Source organism: Ammospiza caudacuta, chromosome 1 (assembly GCF_027887145.1).
Source record: "Ammospiza caudacuta isolate bAmmCau1 chromosome 1, bAmmCau1.pri, whole genome shotgun sequence".
In the NCBI taxonomy this organism is placed as follows: domain Eukaryota; kingdom Metazoa; phylum Chordata; class Aves; order Passeriformes; family Passerellidae; genus Ammospiza; species Ammospiza caudacuta.
This window is the reverse complement of record NC_080593.1, coordinates 66,605,231-66,621,015: the sequence shown is the minus strand read 5'-3', so window position 1 is coordinate 66,621,015 and position 15,785 is coordinate 66,605,231. Positions and strand designations below refer to the sequence as shown.

Below are 15,785 nucleotides of genomic sequence, written 5' to 3'. Positions count from 1 at the left end.
TGTCTACCAATTTCAAGCCACGCTCATATTTTGGATGTATTACTTCAACAAAGATTCCTGCAGTGTGATCCTTCTCCATAGCTTTACCTGAGAAGCAACTTTTATAAGTAAAGATTATCAGCAGGGAGTGTTAGTCTGTACATTCTTGGGGAAGTCATGCTATTTGATATGATCAGGAATTAATTTAATTAGTTATGTAGACAGAAATATGAGGGCAGTTTGTGCTGAGAGCAATGCTTTTGCAAGCTGATTGACTTTGCTGCAATTGCCTGTGATGGGAAGTTCAGTTTGACCTATTTTCTTACACTTTCCTTAAAGCCAGATGACTCAGACCTTTCTGGAGCCAGGGCAGACAGAGCACTGTGTATGGCTCAGTCCTTGAGGGGTTGTGACAGGAAGTCCTAGACTTGTGTGATTTTGTGATGTTCATGTCTGTCCCACACACTCTCAAAGGGATAGAGATTCAGGATATCCAAAGTGGTAGTTCTAGAAAGACTGATGTTTTCTCAGGTGTCTGAAGTTGATCACCCAGGATTTCCAGGTACTGGAATGAAAAGCAGATTTTTTTTTTTTCTCAGTATAGTTTCTTTTATTCTTGTCTTGAGACATAATTCTTGAGAAAACATGGAGAAAACTGTAGTGGCATCCTGGAAGATGATGACTGTAACCTACTTTACTGAGTTTTCTTTGCTTCCAAAAGTGTCCAGAAAAGGCTGTTCCAAGTCATAGGTTTATCTCAGCAGAACTTTGCTAGGTTCCACAAAGTTTCAAGTTTCTCTATTGCATGTTGTAAATCCAGGGCTTCTGCTGTATTTTCCTTGTTACTTTAACTGAAACACTTGATTTTGTCCAAATTAAGGTTCTTCTTATGAAACAATTGTAATGCACAGCTCTAAAACCCTCATATTGCCTTCTTTGCTTTACTTTTCAAACATGTAGTTTTACTTGGAGCCAACAAAACCATAAGTGCCTGGTTTTCCATATCCGTAGGAAGCAGTATAAAACTAACCCATAATGTGGGAGCAGTACTGCCAGTTTGTCAGGCAGAGATGACCAGTGCTTGACTTTATTTATTCTAGAGGCTTGGACTCCTCCTCTGGACCTTCCCCTCCCTTTTTGCTGTCTAGGAGCAATTGTGACAAGAATAAGTCATATTCAGATTTTTTCCCCCAGGGGCTTGCTAGACACACAGGTACACACAGGCGCACTGACTTCTCCCCCTGCTGCGCTTTTTTTAGCAGGCTGTGGGGGAGCAGAACCTTGTGAGGAATTATAGATGCAGTCTGATACCTGACTGTGGGTTTAGTTTTGTGAGGTTTTTAAAAATATTTTTCTGCGTGTATATGTAAGACAGCTCTGGGTTTGATGGAAGGAAAGCAGAGGGTGGAGAGCTGTTCCTTAATTTATGCACAGAAAGAAAAAGGTATTTTGGGGTGGTGTGGTGTGTGAAAATCCATGGTATATCATACTTTATTCTCTCAGTGTCAAGCAGGGAGTAACTAGCTAGGAGGCTGCTGCAATGATATGGGTCTTCAAGTCACCGGTGCTGTTGCATTTTGGTATATGTTAAAGTGTGCAGTTAATGTCATGGAAAAATTCCAATTAACTTGAATAAGCACTGGGTCAGGCCCATATTTTGTAGTGAATCTTACTATTAGAATCTATTCCCACAGTTCCAAACACATGGGGCAAAGCAATTACCAGTGTCAGACTGCTGTCTGTATGCTCACATCAACGCTAAGTATGATCCTTCCTAAATGGAATTATTAAATTGGCCACGCAGGACTTAATTCAGATTCCTCCTTGGTTTCAAACTTGTAATTGCAGTGAGGTTTTTGGAACTACTTTTTGTTAACTTTAAGATGGCGGCTAAATGCTCAGTTTAGATCATGCAGGGGTGCTACCAAGTCCCGATTCATGCCTCTGCTCTATCCTTTTTGTGTTGTCAAGGCAAAAAAGGCTTCCATTCCTCTGAAAGCTATGCAGGATATGCAAAGTGCTCCAAATCGATCATAAAACTTCAGGGCATGCCACATCAAATTTAGATACGAAAACTGAGAGTGGATTTTCTGAGATGGGAGGTAATGACCTCGTTAGGACTGTAGTGACTAATGGCTCTGGTGCTAGGACTTGCAGCAGGATTTCAGCATAAAGATTGTCTTCCTTTCAGCATCATCTAATGCTAATGTTTGCTTGCTCAGCTGTTTTAGAACGTCACACCCCACACTGGTTCATTGCTGATGTTTACCCTTAGCTTTATCAGACCTTTAGACATTAATTGCACATAGGTGTTTGGGCATTCAAATGGCAGCTCAGCAACTTTCCATCTGTCCTGCTAGATAGGATGCCATCTTCCTTTTTATCCTTAGAAGGCCTTTGCCATCAGTAGTTCTTCACTTTTGCAGCAAACAGGTGTTTCTGAGCTTATGTGGTTTTTACGTGTAACCTTTTCTGTTCACTTTCTTCACACCATATGGCATCACATAGAAATAAAGCAGGGCTTCTCCTAAATAAGGAGAGGACTCCATCATGGCAAAGCATATGCACAGGATGTGGAGAGCCCTGCAGGTAGAGCAAGAATGAGATGTGTAATGCTTCAGCACTATTGCTGAATGTTGAAAATCCAGGAAGGGGCGTTTTCTTTCCTTTCTTCTTCCTTCAGTTTGCACTTGTTTGTGCAGCACGCATCACCTGGGTGATGGCAGTCTTTGTCTCTCTTGGGCCAAAGACTGCCAGGAGTAACTGGGATTGTTGCTTAAGAATGTGTTTACAGCTGCAAAACTAAAAAGGTCATATTCTATTTTGGCCTGCTGGAGTCTCAGGCTGATTCTCCCTCCTCCTTGCCCTCCCATTTTTGCTGATGTGCCACGTAGTAAGCAGAAATACTGTCAGCCTAGCACCCTGGAGCCCCTGCCATGGACCAGAGTCCTCCAGCTGCAGTAATTGCCTGGCAAACAGAAAATATTTGGATAGCCAGGTTTGAATTGTGCACTGCAATGAGAAAAATTCTCCACCTGGCGACAAACTCCTTTGAAAAATGTCAGCCATCCTGAGGTGGTTTTGAGGGCATTTTTTTGATAGTAAATTGAAGATGTTACCAAAGGAAGTACTGTGCTAGGGGCTGATTCCTGTGTTGTAGTCAGTGATCAAATTGTACTTATTTCCCTCTTTACTCCAAGCTGATCAGTTTGTACCACTATGTGTAGCACAACATTGATGTGTGCATTAATCACCAGAGCAGCTGGTAGTTAATTTATTTATCTTTTATCTCTTTTTTATTCTCACTGGGATGTTTATTACCATGAGCAGAGGAAATAAGAAGGAAAGTAAAATATTTATAAAAAATTGCCAAGTACCGGGGCATCCCTGTGAAAACATCACTGCCTAAATAGACTGTAAAACATGAATCATAGTGTTTTGGTTAGAAAGACTAAACTGCTGAGAAGAAGTGGTGCTGCCTTGTTAGACTTGCATTTATCTAGCATTTTTATAAGAGCAGTGCCATGGCTTGTTCAGAGGAACACTGCAGATCTCCAAGACAACATTTGTACTGAAGAAACAAGGATTAGAGGCTTCCACACAGTTTCTTTTGTGCACCTATTTGTGCTGGAAGAAAGAGCCTGTCCAGCCCACACAGAAACCTCCCTGTTGTTCAGCTGAGGGCTGTAAGGCACATTTCAGGGATGTCCTGACTGGCATTTTGCACAGTGCCACAGCTTAGAGAAAGAAGTGAGAAGGAATATTCTTCTCTGTAGAGTGGAAAATGCAGCTGAAAACTTGCCTGCTCTTTGAGGACACAGTGTCCCAAAAAAGACTCTTAGCCAAGTGATCTCTGACATGGGAAGACATGGTGAAATGGGGAAAAATAAAGGCATGACAGTGTCAAGCTTCAGAGGTTTTGTGCAGGTAAGTCATCAGTCAGTCATCTGTTTAAAGGGGATGCTGCTTCCATTTCTTCTTTATGGACAATGGAACTGGCATTCTCCTTAATGGCAAAGGCTGAAGGGGTGAAAGAACTGAAGGTTCAAGTGGTTTCTCAAGCTTATAGAAGAAGCAAATGTGGCCTGGGAATAGGATGCAAGTTTGTTGGTTCACTGTCAAATAACGAATTATCTGACATCCTGTTCATTGATTTTTGTTGTCCACTGTGCAATCAAATTATGCCAAGGTTTGTAGCTGTGTACTGAGGCAGTGAAAGAGTTATTAGACCTTTTTCACTTATCTTTACAAAGGCAAAGCAAGTCTTTTTCTGCAGGACTACTGTAGTACATTCATTTTACATTATTTGTCCTGGAACTGATTAGCAGCGGCAGCTTTCACCGTAATTAAAGAGATCATAATTAAACTTATTTTTGTTTTATGAGCTGTGGCAAATTCAGATTCTCTGTAAGGCAGCTCTTAGGAATGAAGGCAATTTGCATGTTATAGCAAAGAGCATGTTACAGGAGACATAGTAGCAGATATCTTCAGGGCTTGTTTGCATTCAAAATACATAGCACCTGGAAGCAAAAATTTACTGGGCTTTCTCCATGATAATTTGGGGCTCTTATTCACCAGTTATTTAATTCCCAGTTGTCCACAAACATGTCAGAGCAGCTGGGCTTCTGCAGTCTCCCGGGATCTGCTTGTAAAACTCAGTCCGCTCTGGTAGTATTTGCTGGTTCTTTCACAGAATGGAGCGCATGTGAGGCTGAACTAGAAGGTAGGTGATAGTCTTTTAGTCTCTGCCTGAGAAAGAAGTTGCTTCTGTCTCTCTCTAAAAGTTTTTTGGGTTGGGGAGATAATATCAGAGTCAGTAAAAAGGCAGTGTTTAGTTATGAAGTCTATTTTCAGATCCTAGTTGAATTTTATAGCTTTAGAATCAAATGAGTAGCAAGAGGAGGGATAAATACTGTCGAAATAAAATCAAGTGAAACAAAAAAAAATTCTGGAGTGAGTGAATTGTTTGGGCTAAGCCTGATGCAAAATGTTTTTCCTGTTCCCCCTCTCATTTTGCTATAAACAGTAAACCTCTCTCTCTCAGTAAATTTGAAAAGTCTGTTGATATTCCCTCTGTGATATACAAACACCTTCAGAGAACCTTAGATTATGATTTCATAAAATTTGTCTGAAAACCAGAAACATCAACATCACTATTCTTTAGGCAAGGAGCTGAGATATCAAGAGGTTGTAAATAAATTCTCTGAGGTCTTAGAGGGAGGTTGCAAAAGACTGATGACTTGACCCAGTTTTTCATGTTCTAAGTCTTCCCCAGTTCCTGAACTGCAAGACCATTTACCTTACAAGACCAGCTCTGCTGAATGTATGACTCTAGTTTTCTTTCTTAAGACATGGGAGGCACAACACCCCAAAACTGCCCCGAGACAACAGATATGATATTCCAGTTTTGAGTTCACCCTGCATTTCATTAACACTCATATTTCCCAGATTCAGGGAAGCTGGCATTTGAATGTGCTTTTCTCTCCTGACCCATTTCCATAATGCAGCAGTACTGAGTACGAGTGACAGTGTGAACTCTAAGCAAGTTCAGAAGGTGAATTATGATCATGTCTTCCACTCACCTAATTATTTTCTGAATCACAACCAAACTGAAGGTGTTCTCAAAGGCAGTGAATAAGTTAGAGGGAATTCCACTGCGAGTCTCTGAACTGCTGTCTGACTACTGGGGGAATCAAACTCTTCTCAGCCTTTACTTTCCAAATGTGTAACATAGCAAACAGCACCTGAGCATCAGGCCTTCCTTCAAAGGGATGGCTTTTCAGTGCATTAACGCGGAACTACACACTTACACACATTTGGGGAACTCACCTGCTTATTCCTGAATAATTGTGCATTCCCTGTTCTCCTACCACTTATATGAAGCGGGTAGGAATCTTAGATGAGCAACACATGCAAAATCAAGTCCTTTGGGGCAATACATCACCTGAGGTGACCGACTCTATTCAGCATAAACCCACATACATATCCCAGTGTATAGGATGCTTGTATGGCTTGGTGACCAGCATAATTCTGCTGAATGCCTGCTTCAGTCTGTATTTCTGTGAGATCTGATAGCACCTTGGCTGATTTGTGAACTCTGCTGAGAAAAGTAAAGCCTTGCATTTGGTTTCATCTCCCAGGAGTGCCAGGTGAGAAGTCAGACCTGCATCAGAATGATGCAGAGCAAGTAGGTCAGCAGTTTCATTGTATGCATCTTCTGTGTGCCTCTGTGTGTGTGTGTGTGTGTGTGTGTGTGTGTGCATGAACTTGAGAAAATTGAAAACCATGGCAATGAATTAAGTTTCTGCTCTGTCTTCTTTAGGCAAAAGTCTCACTGACTGTTTCATGTGTAGTTTAAGAGTATCAAGGCTGTTTTGTCCTCATGTTGCAGTAAAACATGGGGCAACAATATGTGGAAATGATAAAGAGTTGCAGAATGAGTGGATTTCTTCTAACAGTGAGTGAGGGCTTTGGCTAAAAATAAGGAGAATGGTGTTATTCTTTGCTGTATTTCATCTGCCCCAATTGCACTCTCTCTGCTTAGTGCCTGCCAAACTGATAGCTTGCTGAACATTTAAAGAACCAGCACTCACATTCCTGTAATAGCAGCCAGAATAGCTGAGGATATCATCTCTTCTTCAGGCTTTCCTTCCCAGAACCTGCAAGAAGCAAGCATCTTTGCCCCCACTCCTCTGATTCTCTATGTCACAGGCACTGTCCTGAGCTGCTGCTTCGGCAGGTTGGGCAGTTTGGGTTGTTTACCAAGCCGTGAAAACACACAGCATTTTGGGGGCAGCTGGACAGCAGATTGGTGTGTCTGGCCAGGGATTATAATCCCTTTCAGGCAGGGGGAGTTTTGGAAATGCAGGCAGCCTGGAATGATTAGGCTGTTCTCTGGAGCAGCTGCAACCATGGGCAGGAGGCAAGGGAGACAAAGAAGTTCACTGCCTAGATAAGCAATCACACAGTGTGGCTCAGCCGTGGCGGCTGAGGAGCAGTGCCCCTGCAGGGGCTCTCGGGCCGAAGTCACCAGGCGGTGCCAGCCATTGTCCGTGGCCGCCCTCTTAAGCCCTGCACGAGCCGGACCAAGCACCTTATCTGGCTTTTATAAGAAGCAAAGGGGGAAAAAAATCGGAATGAATAGCGGGTGGGGTTTGGTTTTGCTGGGGCAGCTGAAGCGGCGTGCCCCTGTGCCCCCTTGAGCCGCAGCCGGAGATGATGGAGAGCCGGGGAGGAAGGTTTGCAGCCCGCTGCCGGACAGTTCTTTGTGTGTACATCGTTAATTCCGTGGGACGGGCCGCGCTGCCGGCCCTGCTGCCGTGCACTCCAGGCCGGAGCACGGCGGCGCTGGCAGGGCCGGGCTGTGCCCGCCATCCCGCAGGGCCGCGGCCCGGGGCGCACGGAAATGGGGGAGGGCGTGGGAGAAGGGCTTGCAGCGGGAGCGGGAGGCCAGGAAAGGCTCTGCCTCCTGGGTGTCCGCAGGCGGCAAGGTAGCCAAAGGTGTGCCAGGCTCCGCCGTGCCGCCACATGTGTCCGGCTCCCGCGGCTGAGGGAGAGGCTCGGAGCGGGAACGCGCTGAGCATCCTCCAGCCCTGCCCGGGGGATTGGTTAAGGAGAGGGGTCGCGGAGGGCAGGCAGCAAGGCTCAGGCAGCGCTTCTGCCTGCTCTCCTCCCGCCTCCCCCTCTCCCCCAGCCCTCCCCTTCATCCCTGTTGTGTGTGGCAGCTAAACACCGAGGCGAGCGGGAGCGGATGGCGGATTGCACGCACGCCAGGCAGCCTGGGATGCTGGCTTTTCCTTCTGCTGGCTGCGGGCAGGGCTCGGTTTCGGACATGAGTGGAGAGAAACCTAAAAAGAAAGCTTTCTATTTAGTGAGGATGAAGCCACTGAAGGAGCCCACCAGCAGCACTAACAACGTCTCGTTTGTGATACAGTATCACATAGGCAAGGAGATCAAACACATTTGCAGCAACTGCAGTCGCGGGGAGGAAGCCCGTGACGGTGAGTGCCGAGATCCTGTGGGTGTAGGAGCGAGGCAGGGAGCGCCTGTGCTTGCTCGGGGGTGCGCGGACATGTGTGCGCTCCCGTCGGAGCCTGGGATGCTCGGCTTGATCCTCCACAGATCCCAGGGAAAGAGGAAAGGAGGCGCGGGAGCAATACGCTGGGCATTGATTCAGCCTCTCGATCAGGGAGATGCCAAAAGGGACGGGTCCCTTCATTTGCCTCAGAAGCTTTGTGCTAACAGTTAAGGCACCAACTCTTCTCCTATTTTCCCATTCCCTTTTCTCCCCAGTTGCTATAGAAATTGCTGTTTGTATTGATTGTGTTTTGTTCCCATTCCTATGAATTTTAGATCAGGGGTTTTTTTGCCTTGATACATCAACTTTTTCCTTGTTGTGCTGCAATAGAGTTTGCTTGACTCAACTGAGTATCTGGAAGATCTGGTTTATCAGGAATACCGCTAGTGTGATTTTCATCGTGCTGTCAAATGCATGGGGGAAATTGTATTTTTATTGGAATTAATACAGTGCTCTTCAGACAACTGTTCTCATCCCTTCCCCCTCTCCTTTTGGGACTGAGCAAAACCTCTAGAGGGTATTCAGGGAGTGACGGTGTAATCAATCACAGGTGTTGCTACAGGTAAGTATATGCTTTTTATGTTTCTAGGAATGCAAATATTTGAAGGCAACAATGACAAATTCACTGGATTTTGCCGAAGTAAGCTATTAGGAGAAGCTGAGAACTAGGAGCAGCATACAAGCATTCAGGCAAAAAATAGCCTCACAGATGTTACCCCACATTCTTGTTCAATGTTGTATTACTTTGCTTTGCTGTGTGGATTTGCATGTTACTTAGGACTGAAGGCACTCGACTTAGGTCCCTATTAACTGATGTGGTATACAGATCTCATTTTCTGAAGGTCAGGGAAAGACTTTTTTTGATGATAAATGTGAATTTGAAATTGTTAGCATTTTCTGAGCTGAGGTTCTTAGTAGTTGTTGGCACTCCATTTTTCAGTTTTTGACATTAAGGTTAGTATTATTATTATTATTATTATTAATCATAATATTTTAATTAACCAATTCTGCTTTCATTTGCTCTATACAAAAGAACAAAATATTATTTGGGAACTCGTGGTTCTTTTTCAACCACAGGTCTGCAGTTTAGCAAAGTAACCGTGCATTTGCTAATGTCTCTTCAGAATAAGCATCCTGCTAATGTGATTATAATTTCTTTGATTAAAAAGCAGCTAAAGCTGAACAGAATTGCTTTTGGTGAATAGGGAGAAGATAGCCTGAGAAGCCTGGAAACCCACAGTGGGTTAAGCACTCTTTCTGCTTATGCCACTACAGCTGAGGGAAGAATCTGATGAATGCTATGTAAATTGTTGAGTGTTTCCTTTCCTCTTATGTGCTGCTACTGACAGCAAGCCCCACAGATATTAAAGGAATGGCTTTGTCCAGCCAAAGCAGTAGTATTTACTTTACACTACTAGTGTAATTTATTTATCCTTAAAAGCAAATGAAGCCATTTATAAAATTATGCTTTCCTAGTTTAATTGAATTGACCTAAAACTCAATTGCATCAACATCTTTTGCTGAGTTTTTTTTGGAACCGTGTACTTGAAATCTTAGCACAGTAAGAAAAGAATATGCTTTCTTCCCTTTTAAGGCACACGTGTACACATGGATGCATATGAATGTATAACTCCAGTTACTTGTACCTCTTAGCAGACTAATAGGTTTGTATTTTAGGGGTTTTCTTCCTTCTCTGTGTTTGGTTATTTAGCTTCAAACCATTACATACTCCGAGGGCAGGCTATGGCTCTTGGCAGGAGATAATCCAGTAACCCTAGAGAGGCAAAGAACAGAGCAGAGAGGCTCGCAGCCAGCAGGCTTCCAGGGCACATCATCAGTCTGGTTTTGCCCCCTCTTTCTGTGGGGTAGGATTTCATTCTGTGTCATGCAAATGATCATAATTTAAAAAGTAACTAATACCAGTACAGCCTTAATCTTTTCTTTCCACAGCATGCACATCTATGAGTTTCTTTCAGAAAGTAAAGAAACTGTAGTCTAGTCCCAGCTATGCTGCCTGGGGACACTCACTTTCAGCATTGAAAAATGCCAGGATTTTTTTTTTTTTCTGGTGAATACCAGTTCTGCATCTTTTGGTGCTTGGAGGGAAAGGATGATATAATGAACTGAAATTACACAATGATCATATCAGACAGATCAGGTAAAAATCTGTGACCAGCTCAGATACAGAGAAACCTGTCAGGATCTCAAGATGTCCATGAATCCTCACAGTTGCACAGCCTAAAGAGCGCTTAGAAAGGGGACCACTTACTACCTTTTATAAGGGAAATGTACAGCACTTTGCAATGTGAGCACCCCCACCCTTCTATTCAAATTATGTATAGTTTATATAATGTCTTGCAGGTCTGTAGCTGCTCTAGTGTACCCAAATGTCCTGTGTGGATCCTGTGATCTGAGCAGCTATTGTATTTGTTGGAACCATGTACAAAGACCAGTATTCAGTCCCTATGGCATAGGCAGATCAGTTGGACACATTTATTTAATGCTGAAATATCCTCCAAATCCAGTTATGAGTCCTGGATTCTAGTCATTGTCTTACTCTACATTTTCATTGTTCTACTACTCTAGAAGGAAAATTTATGCTGAAACTGAGGCAGATCCTTCAGATACCATCAACTAATCTAGGAAAGGTCATGACTAGGAGAATACTAAAAGAGATAGCCATGAAACTGAAGGAAAATATGGAAGCAGGTACTGAGTCATATGATATCTTGGAAGGGAGGTCATGTAATTTGGAGAGAAGTTGATGAAGAAATTTGACAATGCAGATGGGCACACTGAAGTACGGGTAAAAGGAATTGGTGTAGATGCAGCATTTTGATGAGGTAAAAAAATAATAAGTGAGGAGCTCAAAGATAAGCAGGAGCCTACGGTAATAGGATGAAAATGGAGATGCTTTAACCATTGGACTGAAAAGAATGGATATATTTAATGCTAATTTAGTTGCAAAATAGAAAACAACAAGAGAGGTCTATAAAAGCACCAATACCAAAAGGTTGGGTGGTAGAATAACAGAAACTGTGTTGAAAATTGAGTGGTGAAACTGTACATGAGTGAAGAATGAAATATTCAGGACAGGATGCCAGAGAGGCAATCAGACATGGTGGACTGAACTGAGAGGGAGGTCAAGTGAAGAGAGATGTGAGTCACCTCCAGGAATACAGGAGTAATAGGGCTGAGCTCTGAATGCTAGGGGCTGTGAGGGAGATGTTGGGAGAAGCAGAATGGAGAAGAGTTGCAACAGTCCAAAGAAACAACATACAAGAATGGTATACGGGTTGCTCCAAAATCATGAAGAGGAATGAAAGTGTTTTCTGAATGTAAATATGGAGAAGTGACTGATAATCTTAGTAGAGCAGAAGGAGCTAGAACTGCAAGAGATCAAGGCATGCTGTAACGCTAAACATCTGGTATGTATAGAGCACTTCTCAGTGTGCTGATTTTGGTGGTCTCTGTGAGGGTTGTGATAGTGCTGGGTCATAGCAGATGACATGACTGATGAACCACAGTAGTCAGAGAAACAAGTGAAGGAAGAGGCTTGGCTGGTTTTTATTTATTTTATACTGGAAACTGACTGCAAATCTCAGTGTCCTACTGAATGCTGAGCCTGGCTCCAGAATGTGCTTTAGACAGATCTCTACTTCTGTATGGCTAGAAAGAACTGTAAGGCTTCAATGACACCCAGAGGTGACCTAACAGAGTGAGTGGAACAAATGAAGTGGGATACTTTTGATTTTTATGCAGAGGGTCTGACAAGAAAACTTGAGTTGTAAAAAGTTAACTTAGGAGTGCATTGGAAGAGAAGGAATTCACAGAGCTAAGTGGTTTTTTATCACTGACAAATTAGGGTTCTCAGCTCAAAGGTTCTCTGTCTAGTATCTCTGGGCAGCTTCAAGCATGTCCATCATATATCACTCTGTACCCAAGCTCCTTGTCTGTGAAATGGAGATTGTGGGATTTCCTTCCACTTGCTGCTGGTCTATAAATAGATTATGAGTCCTTTAGTGGGGAGAGGGAGGACAGGACTGTCTCTTGCCATTTGTATTCCTAACTCCAAGAACTGTGTGGCTCAAAGTTTTTAGGTCTTTAGGTTCAAGTGTAGTGGCAGTACAAATAATACAAAGAATGAACATGCCCAAAAGGTTTCATTCAGAGCTGATAGTCAGTCTATTTATTATGTGCTCCTATACTTCATGGTTTTGCTATTTAAGCAGAAATTATTCTAAGATCTTATATATGCATGAAAATCAGCGTGGACTGAGATACTGTTGCTATAGGAATTCTGACACTTGTTTTTCTGACGCTGCCCATCCTCTAGAGCTTCCAGATAAATATCTTTTCCAAAAAGAAAGGGGGGAGCTGTGTATGGGGTCTTGTGCATGTGTGTGTGTGTGTGTATGCATGTGTGATTCCCACCTGGAACTGAAGACTTATTTCTTTTAACTGGGAACTTTTAGAACATTTACTTTAGCATCACTTAAAAGATTGTCTCTGAGGTGATTGTATTGCTTCCCACAGAAGTAATTACTAAATTAAATAGTTATCTTCTAGACAAACTGTAAGCCATGCAAGAGCTATGTATAGAAATAAGTTTTACTTCACTAATTCTCACATAATTTCAGACAGTAACTGCTTTTCCATTACCATCTGCAGAGTGAGCAAAGTATGTTGCTATGAGGCATTGCAATCTTTTACAGTGGTATCTGTCAAAAATCATGAGATATTTTGGAGTGAAAAAATTATACTACATAGAATAGAAAAGTAGGTAAAAAAACAGTGTACCTGGTCCTGTTTTGAAGCGTGGGAAGCTGAAAAACATGTTTGAGGTTTGGACAGCTAATACAATTATGCAGTGTGTGTCTTTAGTCCCTGAGGGATAGTTACCCTAAAGAAGCAGAGAGGGAAAGGCATGGGCTTCATTGCTGAGTGAAATATGTTTCAAACAGATCACAGAACCAAATCAGCTTATTTTTGACAGTTGAACTCTGTAGTATTTGATTTGGGTGAATATGATGCTATGCTAGAGAAAGTTGATGGGATCAAGCAAAGATGCTCCACATCCCAACAGGTTGCTGGTGGGCTGGGTGGCCCACTTTGTTTCCACCAGCATTACTTTCTGCTCTGGAAGATACAAGCCCTGGGTGTTTGGCAGGATGTGAATAAATGTGCCTTCTAGGAGGAAGGTGTGATGCCTACTCATGGTAACTTCCAGAGAGCAAAAGCCCATGGCTGCCAGCACATGATCCTTTAGCTTTCCTTTACTAAGGAGTGGAGGGGGCAAAGTCCCAGCGCTCTGCTCCCATCACTTTGTCTTTCACTTTGGGGACTAACAAAAACTCATAGTAACCTGTGGGTTTGACCTGAAATCAGAGGCTAACAGGGATCTGTTAGTGCTGCTGCAGATGGGCATGGCCTGCAAGCAGGGAGAACAGTGGGGAGGAAGAGAAGAGGAACAAAAAGCTCCATTTAGGCTGTAAGAGGCTGTCCCCCTGGCTTACACATGTGCCAAGACTAGCAAATGCGAGTGGCTGACCCATGAGATGTGAGATTTTCCTTAAACACTGGCAATTCTTTCAGTTGGCTAGTCTGCAGCTGAAGAAAAGAGATGGGGGAAGAGAGGAAGTGACATTTATGTCCCAAAATAAACCTGAAGAAATATCATGAAGCCTGGAGCAGGTCATTAACTGCTCACATGCATCTCTGTAGTGACTAACTCTCATCCTGTTAAACTGCCTGTAGCAAAAGCTGCTGGCCACAAAACAAGCCAGTTGTGTACCATTCCAGGTGACACTGTGCTGGCAATAGCAAATTCACAGCCCAAGTTTGCATGGGCTGTCACCCAGCAGAGCTCCAGGATTACTTTGAAGTGTCCTGGAAGATGTCTTGTCCAAAATAGCAATATAATTTACATTATTAACAGAAACTGTAAGAAAAATATAGTTAGTAAGCAAGTTCTTCACTTTGGTAAATTAGATAGTATGAGGAGAAAAAGTGTACACAAGATTGGGTCAAGCTTATGCAACTAGATGACTAAGTTCTTTATTTTTCAGTGAAAACTTCTGTATCCTTATGGGGGAAACGTTTGCCACCTTTTCTGGGAACTCTGTATGTCTTTGTCATTGATTTGAGGACTTATAGGAACAAAACCAACAAAGATGCTGGAATTGGTCACGATGGCTCAGCACCCCCTCATTTTTATTGCACATTGCTGACATAATGACATGGATAAGAGGATACCTCGATTCTTTGGGTCTTTAGAGAGCAGATAGCTTGTCTGTTTCAGTTTTGTCTCCTTTTGTTGTTTTCTCCCCTTTCCAATGCTCTAAGTTGTCATCTTTAGATAGCATTTTACCATCCTGCTTTCTGTCTGAGAACCAAGTTTGTAGTCTTGGTATATGTAAGCTTCTTAAATGCAAAGATTGGGGCAACACCAAACACACACACAAAAAAAATCATTTTCTTGTGGGAATTTCAAAAAAGCAGTTAAAATGCCATCAAGTATGATGAGAGCAATACAGTGGTTTTCCTGTATTTACCAGTAATGATATGCTCAGAGTATTTGTTGCCATCCTAATTAATATGCCTGGTTTTGATTCTTCTGTATCAGGTTACATACATCAGAAATGTAATACAGAACTATTTGATAAACCATAAAAGGCCACAGATTTTCCATGTGTAAAGTATGGAGCAATTTGTAGAAAAGGGGCAAGATGTGGATGGTGGCATAGATCATGGAGGAGCATGTTCTTGTTGCATGCACTTCAAACCTAGTATGAACCTGGCTGAATAAGTTTGGCTTTCTGTGCCTTTTTTTACTTCCACCACCGCTATGTCCTATTCTATTCTTTGGTCCCTGCCCAGGTGGGCAGCTGGATTCTATTTCTGTGTTTTGTCTTTTCTTATTCTCTTACTTGCTTAAAGATGTTTCTCTTACAGGGTGATTTGCTCATTTGACTTCTTACTTTTTTGAAACTTGCAATTTTTTAGAAGAAAATTAGATAGATGGAAGTACTTCATTTTCCAACCATTATTGAAATTTTATTCATTAATATTGTCACTGCCTGTCAAAGCTAAACAGCAGAGAAATACTGGGTATGGGGAGAAGAGATCAGAAGACTCAATAGTCTGCCATGTGATGTCCCTTCCTTTCTTCTCTTTTTTGGTTTTTTTTTTTTCTTTTCTTTATATATCATATCATATCATTAAAAGCAGAAGAGTTCATTTATGGGCTCCTTGACTGATGAGCAAAACCTATCCTTTGAGTATACTGTTATATTTATGACATTTTCATTCATCTCTGCTCCCTCAGCAGAGGAGGTAGGCTTTCTACATCAGTTTTTGTATTGTAGGATTTTGTTTCTTGATCTATTTCAGTGACTGTTAGTAAATGCATAGCTATTCCTTTGTATCCTCTAAGATCTTCTTGTTTGTAATCAGACAATACCAAATTTGACTTCCTGTTGTTGACACCTTACTCAGCCCACAATTAGCCAGAATCTAATTTCAAGAGCACAGTATAAGTATCAGCATTACCATCTTGCTAATAGTCTGCCAGGATGTCTAAGATTAATTGGATATATTTGTAGTCTCTTTAGTGGATCACACCAGGTCTCACACACCATTCCAATTCCATTAGCCAAACCCCAGCATCAGGGGACTGGTATAACTGAAGGGCAGCACCAGAGTGTGCAGTGGTTAAGCCAGCTTTGTC

General features: G+C 42.5%; 1 protein-coding gene across 6 annotated transcripts in view; it reads left to right on the top strand.

Moving 5' to 3' along the window:
• The window catches only part of PHACTR1 (phosphatase and actin regulator 1), a 298,201-nt gene that overhangs the window by 150,870 nt on the left and 131,546 nt on the right, over positions 1 to 15,785 (top strand). Inside the window, exon 1 of one of the 6 annotated variants that reach the window (XM_058802651.1) lies at positions 8,449 to 8,618. The exons of the other annotated variants lie outside the window; for them this stretch is intronic. The gene's annotated coding sequence lies outside the window, so the exon portion shown is untranslated. Of the gene's footprint in view, positions 1 to 8,448; positions 8,619 to 15,785 lie in introns of those variants that run through there. 6 annotated transcript variants of the gene reach the window in all.